The sequence below is a fragment of the Prinia subflava genome, chromosome 6 (assembly GCF_021018805.1).
Source record: "Prinia subflava isolate CZ2003 ecotype Zambia chromosome 6, Cam_Psub_1.2, whole genome shotgun sequence".
NCBI lineage: Eukaryota > Metazoa > Chordata > Aves > Passeriformes > Cisticolidae > Prinia > Prinia subflava.
The window spans coordinates 25,026,952-25,036,998 of NC_086252.1; the positions used below are offsets into that span (position 1 = coordinate 25,026,952).

General features: G+C 40.4%; 1 protein-coding gene across 2 annotated transcripts in view; it reads left to right on the forward strand.

The window, feature by feature from the left end:
* ERCC3 (ERCC excision repair 3, TFIIH core complex helicase subunit) overlaps nt 1–10,047 on the forward strand; it is a 387,208-nt gene that overhangs the window by 265,989 nt on the left and 111,172 nt on the right. The window lies entirely within an intron of this gene.

The window sequence follows — 10,047 nt, forward strand, 5'->3', positions numbered from 1 at the left end:
GGAGAATGGCAAGTGTTTCATCACATGTATTGAGTACTTCTTGTTCTGCATTACCTTCCCTGTATCCTTTGAGGAATATCGTTATCAGTCTTCCACTTCTAGGTACATCTCAAAACCCACATACTACCTATAATTATTCTCAAAACAGAGCTCAAAGTGGTGATACTAGTATAGCTACAAAAGAGTAAATCTCACATGAACACTTCAAATATCTTGTACCAGAAGATGACCCTACAAACAAGTGTGTCCTTTTTATACTGAGTGATGTCTGAAGACAAAAAAAACCCCTTCCCCTCCTTACTACATTTCCATGCTTTGGGAATACTGGTAATTGAGGGATTCTCTTTTCAAAGAACTTTGCATATCAAAGGAACAGAGCAGCTTGGCAATGTGACAAACATTTTAGGGAAAACCGGTAGACAAAAAACCCCAGTCAGCTACTGCCAGAGAAAATCTTGCATTGTCTTCCTGAATGTCTCTAAGGAGATTTCAGATTAATCAGCCAAGAAAATCAGGCTGCTTACTATCATTATTATTATTCCTGACGTTATCTTAGTCCAAAAGCCCTCCCTTGGGCTCACAACCAGGCAAACCCCACTCCAGCTGATTTCCAACATAGCTTGTATTCTAGGCACAAGATAGAAGATGTGCACACACACGAGAGAAGAGCAGAGAAATAAGAACTCATCAATTTCATCAGCAATAGCTTTTCACACACCAGCAGAAAAGCATTTTGCAAGGCATCATGATCAATGAACATTTTAATTTTATGCTGGGGTTAGAAAGTAAAACCCCAGCCCTGACTGCTGGAACAGAATATTGACATAAACACCTTCTCTCTGAATCCTAGATTTGACATGAAAGCTGAATCCCAAGATTTGGTCCAAGCTCTTGCATCTAGAGCTGTAATTGCAAACATTACTCAGGAAAACCCAATTTGGGCCAGAACTGGGAATCTCTGATTGCAGGAGGTTTGTATGCCTAGCCCAGGCACCAGCATCCTATTTCCTTACAAAGTCTGAGTAAAACTAAAAACACCTATATCCTTTAGCTCTCAGTCTGACATAAATGGGGGCTTTTAGCTCTCTGGCAAAATACACAAACAATAAACCCAGTCACTTCCACTTCACACCTTCATGCTGCCAGATTCCTTCAGAACTGTTTTGACCATTCAAAGGAAAACTGGCTAATCATTCCTGAAACAAATCTTAATTCACATTTCCTTTTTCCTTTACAAGTCTGAACAGAGCTCTCTTATTGGTAATCATCAGATCTGACTAATCAAATCCATCTAGGGGCACTGGGGCTTTGTTAGCCTGGATAAAGATTTGAGGATCTTTGCTTGTAGAGCACGCTAAAAACATCTGTGATTAATTGTCCATTTCTATAGTATGAATGTCAGTCTCTGGGTATAAATAATAAATATATGACATCTTACAGAACTCAGGATCCAGGCTGATCAGCTGTAATCTCATTCACGCCAAAGTGAGTCCCACCTCGGTGTCAGTGAGGTTCTCACTCATTGCTCTGCTTATTCCTTTTTTGGTTAATTCCCCCCCAAAACCAAGCCTGGATTAAATAAGCACACTCTTGGGAAGCAGCAATGAATGGTCTGCTTTGTGCTTAACTTCACTCAATGCCTTTACAAGGCAGCAAGGAAAATGGCTTCCCTGTTTTTTTACAAGAAGGAATGTATTACCCAGAGAGTTATAGCTGAGTCCCAGCTGCTTATGGCATCTCTGAGCAAATGTAAATGGCTTAAATGTAAAAGTAGTAAGATGACTTGGCCTTTCTCCCTCTTTACCCACAGGGTAAAACTTCAGATAAATGCCTGGCAGAAAGATGAATACCATCGCCATCTGGGATCTAGCCCAATAGCTTTATTGAAATGGATACATGAAGCAGAATTTTCTGCAGAAAAATAGAATTAACTTTGCAATCATTAGCTATTCTTTGCCTGGGATGATACATTAAAAGTGGGTGCTAACTGCAAACTGAGGAATTACGAACTGAATTTTCTACAGATAAACAAAGCAGGGAAAACACACTGTGACACAATCAGCTTTTTATTTTCACCAGCATAAGCTTGGCAGCAAGCTGGAAGACAAAGTAGATGGGAAATTGGCATCCAAAACAAAGCAGAGCTTGGAAGCACATCTGTTAGCATCCTCCTACGCTGGGCTTTGTGAGGTGCACAGTTGTCTTCTCCCAAGAGGTCTTTCCAAACACCTGCTTGAAAGCACATGCCAAAACTGTGGTGCAGACTAACACTGGTATGTGTTTATTATGACTATTTAGTGATTTCTGATGGTCCTTCCAAAGGGATGCAAGCCTAACTCACAGTGTTTGCTTAGTTGCTTCTGTGGAATACACTCGCAGGGAAAAAATCTCAAAGATCCACTCTCTAAAGCAAAACCGGTCTTTAGCTTTGAGGTTCAGCTGTAAATCCACAGGGCTTGTTCTCTATCTGTGACTCAAAAACATTTGGCACATTAAAAAATGGTGCCTTTAATAAACTGAATAATAGCTTCTAAAAAATCTTTTCAGGGATTTAACAGTTTTCATCTGTTGGTCTACCTGCTCTGTCCATTTTCAGTTTAGTTCATGTAATGCAAAGAAATGAACCTTTAAGGAAACAAAGACAGTAGGAAAATTAGCAAAATAGGAAAGATTACACCACACCATCCAACCTTCCCTGAAAACACTGAAGAAAAACATAGGAAGGAGTGGTAATGAGCAAGGAGAGTATATTGACTTGGGGTGTGTCCTGTCAGGCACATTCCAGCTCAGAGGCTCCTGAATAATGGCAAATGGGTGGATCACAGCTGATGAACTACTTCAGTGCAGCACACCCAGAACTCCTAATCCCATAGCACTGCAGAGGAGACACGGCTCTTCGAATCCTTCTGCATGGAGCTGAGAGACAGAGGCTCTATGTTTGCAGTTCCTCTCCCACAAGGGTGTCACAGTTGCTTTTCCCCCTCATGCCCCCTGCCTCAGCTGCTGAATTTATAGCTTTCTCTTTCCTATCCCTTTCTCTTCTCCAGATTATGCGGTAATTACACATTTCTCAGGCAGAAAAAACATCCCTTCCACAGGCTGTCATACACCAGCAGAGGCCTTATCAAGTGCCACAGAGAGGGAAAGCATGAAATCACAGGCCAACAGGGTTTAAGCCCATTTTCCCCCACGTGTTTTTTACCTTTTCCACACTATCATGGAGTCACACTTGAGAATCACACTGTTCTGTAGCCTGCATGCACTGTCCTGCAGAATTGGTGCCCATCCAGTAGCTCTTCCACCTGCAGTTTTTTATTCCCAGTGAACTGAATGGCACATATATTAACAAGTTGAATCCTGGTTTCTTTCTTCTTTCAATCCATTTATGAAATTGCAATGATAATGTTTTTTGAGCTCTAATCTTCTCAGCCATGGTGCTGTCATCCCTCTCATTTTGGTGAAAACCCAGATATCATAAGAACAGTTTTGTCTTCAGCCAGATCATGAAAGGACACTGCACAGCCCAAGGTGGCCAGTCCTGGGAATAACCATTAGGCACAGGTTAAGATATATCACTCTACCTGCTTTTGCAGCTATTTTGTCATACACCAAAATGGACAACATTTCCCAGCATTCACAGGAGATGCTGTAATTTAAAACAGCATCAAAGCCTTACTAAAAAAAAAATAAAATAAAGGTGGAAGGACAATTTATCAATGTTTGTTCTTAGCCCCGCCCCCCATTTGCCTCTTACTTATTATGTTCTGAGCACCTACTAAAGGTTTAATTATTTGGTATACTACTTTCCACTCTCTGGAATGCAGAGAATCTCTAACTCTCAGACATCTTTGCCATCCCTCACCCCTTTTCAAAGTAGATGCTATATTTGTAATCTCAGACATGGTTTTCAAGGGAAATCATTAAAGCTTGCTTTGGCCAGTTTTCTATTTGCTCTGGATGGAATTCACCTGGCACAGCTGATTTGAAAACATCTGCACTGTTTAAGCACACTCTGACATTTCCTGTTTTACCTCTAATCACTTTTTGCTGCTGATGTTAATTGTGTTGCTGCCTGATCGCAGATGACCTTTGTAAATGGACAGTCTTCCACAGCTGTCAATTATTTAATTAGCTCAAAAGGCAGAATCATATGCTGTGGGTCCAAAGATTTCATCCCAGCTGAATCTCATGTAACTGTCAGGAGGAGTCTATTTAATGTCATTTCATTTTCTTTATTTATTTGTTTTTCTGTAAGAAGTAAAGAGAACATTAAAGTGGCATAAGTCCAACTCAAAAATAACAGGAATTTCTGACATGAAAGTTTCTTTTCCAATCTTAATCAAGTATTTCTCTACACTATAATAGAGAGTAAACTACAGGACCAGGTACTTTTTGTCCAGCAGTGTCATAGTCTATTTCAGTACATATTGGGATAAAGTTAGGGCTGTGCACTAGAGGAATCATGAGACTTTTGCCTCATTTGTTACAAAAATTGGGAGACAGAGAGTGAAAGAGGAAATTCTTATGATTATGGTGACTAAATGGCACTTTAAGAATTAAACTCTGGTTTTGTTTAACAGATTGCCTGTAATCTGGTTTATATATCACTGGAACCAGTCTCTCACAAGTTAGCACTGGTTGCGTGAATCACATTTTCTTAGTAGTCAATTTGAGATAAGTCAGATCTGTTTAAGTGTTGAGCACTCCAAGGTGTTTGTGACAGAAGCTTCACTTTCAAAACAGAAATGCCTCATTATGCTAAATGTTAAAAAAAAATCAGCTGCAAGGGGCAGCTCAGAGGGGCACGGAGCTTTCTTAGACTTTTGTATCTTTTAAAATATTGTGCCTTTATTGCCACATATTTGTTTATCAGCATTTATGTCACATGCTATTGGAAAAAAACCCTCAAAAGTATTTTTGAGAAGAACGCATATGTTGCAGTGGCATGTATTATTGAGAGACTGCTCTGCGCAGTCTTCTAAAATGAGGTTTGACCACACTCTCAAAGACAAACCAAAATGCTGAATTTGCTTCTCATTAAACATTCTCCCATGGCTCACTCTGGAAGCCTGGGAAGCCAGAGAAAGGGTAGCATGAACTCCTGAGGGTGAGGTTCATTCCAGATTGCATACCTACAAGGAACAGAAAGGAAGGGATGGATTAATTATATAGTCATATATTTAAAAAATTAGCATGACATAAACTCTTAGTATTTCCATTGCAATTTCATGGTGTGTAGACCCCTCTGGATGCATTTGTAAAGCAAAGAAAAATTCGGCAGTGGCCTTTTATCCCCATTTTTCAGTTCAGCCACTGGAGGGCAACGTGATCCCAGACACCAGGCAGAGGCAGCTCTGCAGCCTGCAGGCGTAGGTAGCATCGCCCAGCAAACACTGCCGAACTGCAGAGAAATTTCTGCACGAGTCTGGCAGAAATCAGGCAAGAACAGCAGCAAAAAGATATGCTTTTACATTTTACCTTTTAGGGAGGTAGATTTAAAAATTTCTTCCTATATCTAAATTCTGTGTTTCTGTTTAGGATTGCTTCACGAGTTCTAAATCCGTGGATTAGCCAAAGGATTTCTGCGGGCAGTGATGCAAGGGTCACTCAGCCTGGTATCACAAGAGGCAAAATATTTCCCACTGCTAAGTAACTGAAAAGCCCCAGACTTGTCTGCAGTGGAAAAAACTCTGGCAGACTTTTCTGGATTAGTTGTTAAAACTGTTAGAACAAATTATTTGTTTATTACATTATATAGGACTATCTGCTGTGTAGGGTCTGATTTTCTCTTGAACAAATCTAAATAGTTGGGCTTAACTGAGCTCCTGGGTTCCTGGAGAAGACCAGAGAGATCACATCAGGTATATCTGCTTTGGGGAAAGCAACAGCCCAGCAAAAGAGTATCAAATAGTTTTTGGAAAAAAGTTAAAGCCAATGTTTTATTAAGAAGTAGTAAGTACCAAGTGGTTGCTGCTGTTTCAGATGGGGTTGTTGCAGAAGCAGCATCTCATCCATCTTGTTCTCCACGTGCCCTTTTGTTTGGCAGTTTTTATCACACTGCTGCCTGTGCAGTGTCTTTGCTGGCAGCCATTAGCAATCCAGCTGTGTTTGCAGGGTCTCTGCAAAGAGCTTTCATGTAGAGGATTGTTCAGGACAGGCTGGCTGGGATAACTCACTGCCTGAGGGATTTGCCTAGCAGATGCACCAGGATAAGCCTTTAGTACCCTCCCTTTTACTTTCATCCTGCCTCACCAGCATCGTGCATATTTGCATGCACACATGGGGCTAATAATCTAATTTAATCCTCACAGCACAGGATTTTGTTCCTTATCCATTCAGCTGTGGGAAGGATTGAGGAGTCTTCAGCTGCCAAACAAGGCTCTTTCTGAGCTGAGAAGATCCCATTTTAAATTTCTATCTGTTTGCCTGCACCTGGAAGCCGATTGAAATCAGACTGAAAGGATGAAATTTCGGATCTTTTGAAAAATATTGGCTTTAATTGCACTTTCAAAATGGAGCATTGCAGCTTTGAGGAGGGGACATCATGTTCTAAATCTTTTAATTCTTGTGAATGTCCAGTTCATACAGCTTTGGGGGGCAAAGCAGCAATGTGAAGGAGGAAGCTTATATTTGTGAGGAAGGAAGGGATTAGGTTTGGTTTCTATTTGTGTAAATTGATGCTAACCCATTACACTAGCAGATATGTGACGGTGTCAGATGTAGAGGCAGGGGAAGAATAACTTCAAGCTTTCCTTGTCATTTATTTTATGCAGAAATTCCTTGGAAGGGAGTTATCCAGATGACAATGATTTCTGCAGCTTTTTTGTACTAGACATTTAAGACAGATATTAAATTTTTTCTAACTTTCTATTGAAATAAATGGCAAATTTAGCCATCAAAACAGACCTGGTTTTAGGGTGGAACAGGAGCCTCAGAGCAATCCTGCTGTAATCATGGGGCTGGCTGAAGTCACCATCATGACATGAAACTTTTGCCTTGGAGCCTGTTTCGATATTAGAGTCCATCACTCCAGCGGTGTTTAATCGCATTAGAGAGAAGCCAGTGCTGTAATTGCTGTGAGTCACTGAAGGCAGCTCTTCCAACACATATTTGGGGAGAACTGAGACACCATTTAGCAATGACACTATGTGTGCCTTGGGATGATACTACTCATTATATTAAATATTTCACTTTTTTCTTTATTACATGCAGATACTACAAATTATTTCTGCTCCTTTCTTAGGTCACAGAGGAGCTCATTTGAATAAATTAATGAAGGTTAAAATTGCATGTGTTTATTAATTCTGCATGCCATTTTTACATGGATAAAGTGTTAAGGAAAATCTCCATTATCATGGAAGGATATTCTAGTAATTGTCTGTAATTATAAGGGCATCTCCCTACAAATACATTTAAGTACATCATTAGAAACTGGCACTTCCATACTTCAGGACAAGAATGTATTTTAAAAAGAAAGACTGAATAAAAGGCATGCTCTCTTTAGGCTGACTACGCCAGGAGCTGTTGGATTCATGCCCAGCACTGACACTATAAAAGCCATTCAGTTTATTTATGATATTTGGGATGTTCAGATCACAACTGCAGATTATTCAGATAATCAGGCTAGAATAAATTAAGCTATATTTGTGTTGTATCCTAATGAGGAGGTTTGCTGGTATTTAGTAGTAGAAATAATTGATTCTCTGGCCTCATCATTGTAGGAGCAGAAAGAATTTGGCATATATATGAAGGTAGTCAAAGGCACCTTCAAATATATTGGTCTTGATATACATTACTGCTGCAGGAACTTGTAATGAACCATACTCTGGGGGAAAATGTTGCCTGAGAGGTGGGAGGGTTATCCTATTTGCAGGCAAAACATACTATCAAAATCAGTAGTTATCCTTCTTTAACTTGTGAAACTAAGTTTTCACCTGGAAGAAATGGCTGGGAAAAGGAGACCTAAGACAAGATCACATCTAAAATTTGTATCTTAAGGGGCTCCAGGTCAAATTCATGCACAGCATATCTAGTTTCAGTGGATACAAACCACAATGGATTTTAGCTGCTGCAGTCTGAGAGTAAGGCTTTATGTTTTAGCACACTAAAAGCAAGGGCATATTTTTAATACAGGGAAAAATGCATGGTTGGCCTGACTCAGGCATTCTCTATATTTTAATGCATTCTGACAGACTTCAGCTACCATGTAATGACATGAAATTAGGAGAACTGAAAGTTAATGGAATGGGTGACTGGGGTGAGGGGTACATGGGAGACCCTCAAGCCTTGTTTCTCTGGACTGCTTGTTTGCAAGCAATCTCAGTTCACCCATATGTGAAGGATGCTCAGGGGGCTTTTTGAACCACCTGCTAATTTACCTGGACCTAACACACAACCACAAGCCCTCCCTCATCATTAAGGGGCTGCCTGTTGGAAGAGAAATCATGCTTTAGCAGTTAAGACAAGCAAACACAGTGTCTATTCTAGTTCACCAAATTAATTGAAAAGTTTTGTTTCCAAGTGGATTAGTCTTCTGAATTTGATTCAACCTCTCTCGCTTTTTTGGGTTTTTTTTAAGTTCCCTTTTCCATTCAAGGAATAAATGTGCATGGACTAATCTAGGGATGAAAACACATTAATACAACTGCCTCCACATTGCCAAGTGCTTGGAAAGAAGCAGGGAGGGCACTGATCCCATAGATAATTCACTGCCTGGGAGAAAAAGGGGTTGCATAAATGTTGACACAAATTGTGTCCATCACAGTACAGAACTGTGGGTTGTGCACCCTTATTTTCTCTCTGTAATGCTAGCATAATTGAATGCTTTAGTGTGCAAGAGCACATTGGAGTAGCTTTTCTTAGCTAGTGGTTGCAGCTTCTAAAAGGTACCCATGGGGGGTGGTTACAAGGATCCATGGTGCAACCTCTGCTGATAATCTTAGCAAGGAATTCTAGGATCCTGGCCTTAGGATTCAAAGCACTGGCTGGACAGACTAGAAGGGCAAATTTGAGGGACTTACTGTAAATAAAAGCACATTTGTGCTGTTATTGTATTTGTGTGCAAAGATCTTCAATAGAGTCTCTCACTGATAACCATTATCTTATAAAATGATTACCTTGCACCTCAGAAATGAGAACTACAAAGACTAATGACTAATTCTCTGGGCCCACTACCTCCATCTCACCCTGTCACACCAGGATGCTGAGTGTCCTTCAATATGTTCTTCACTGGAGGTGAGAAGTCCTCAAGATACATCTGACACAAGGAATCCTCCTCCCTTGGCCATGTTTGCAGCAGGCATCAAACCAAAAGCACCTTCCTGCTATTTCCAGCTCTTGCACTTCCAGTTTGAGGGAATCACCTGCAGGTAGCTTTTTGGCTCAAAGAGCTGTTTTACTGAAGCTGTGTTAGCCCTCAGCTAGGAATTGCGTTTGGGTTTTCTGAAGATCCATCTCTCCTTCTTAGAAGAAAGAAGATTTCAAGTGTTTTCCCTGTGCCAGCAGGAGGGTAGAGCTGTAATAAAACTATGTGGGAGAGATCCAAAGGTGTCATTTAATATTTACACACCTTGAAGAGCTGTACTGGTGGATTCTCCTTTGACTTATCAGAGACAAGCCTGATGTACCCAGAGGTTGTAAGAAATCTTCCCAGCACAGCTGTAAATAGCAGCTCCAAGTCACACACACACAAACCATGGTTGTAGAGTTAAAAGTACTTCCTGTTTTGGTATGGAAGTGTGTCCCCCATAGATCCTTGTGTCTAAAGCTAAGCAGATACCCAATGACTAAAATTAAATCAAAAGTTTTCATTTGTGAGCAAGGAAGTAAAAGCAAAGAACCCAGGCCCCAGAGATATATGACAATTCTGGGTAGGCATTGTTTAACAAGGAGTAGAACTTAAGATCCATTTCAAACACACTTTAAAGTGGATCTTCAAATACAACGAATTCTAATCAATTATCAGCATAGAATGACTGTGTCTGTCCCACAGCACTGATTTTAACACAAAGTCAAACAGAAGCATGAGAGCAACACTCCTGTAAAGCC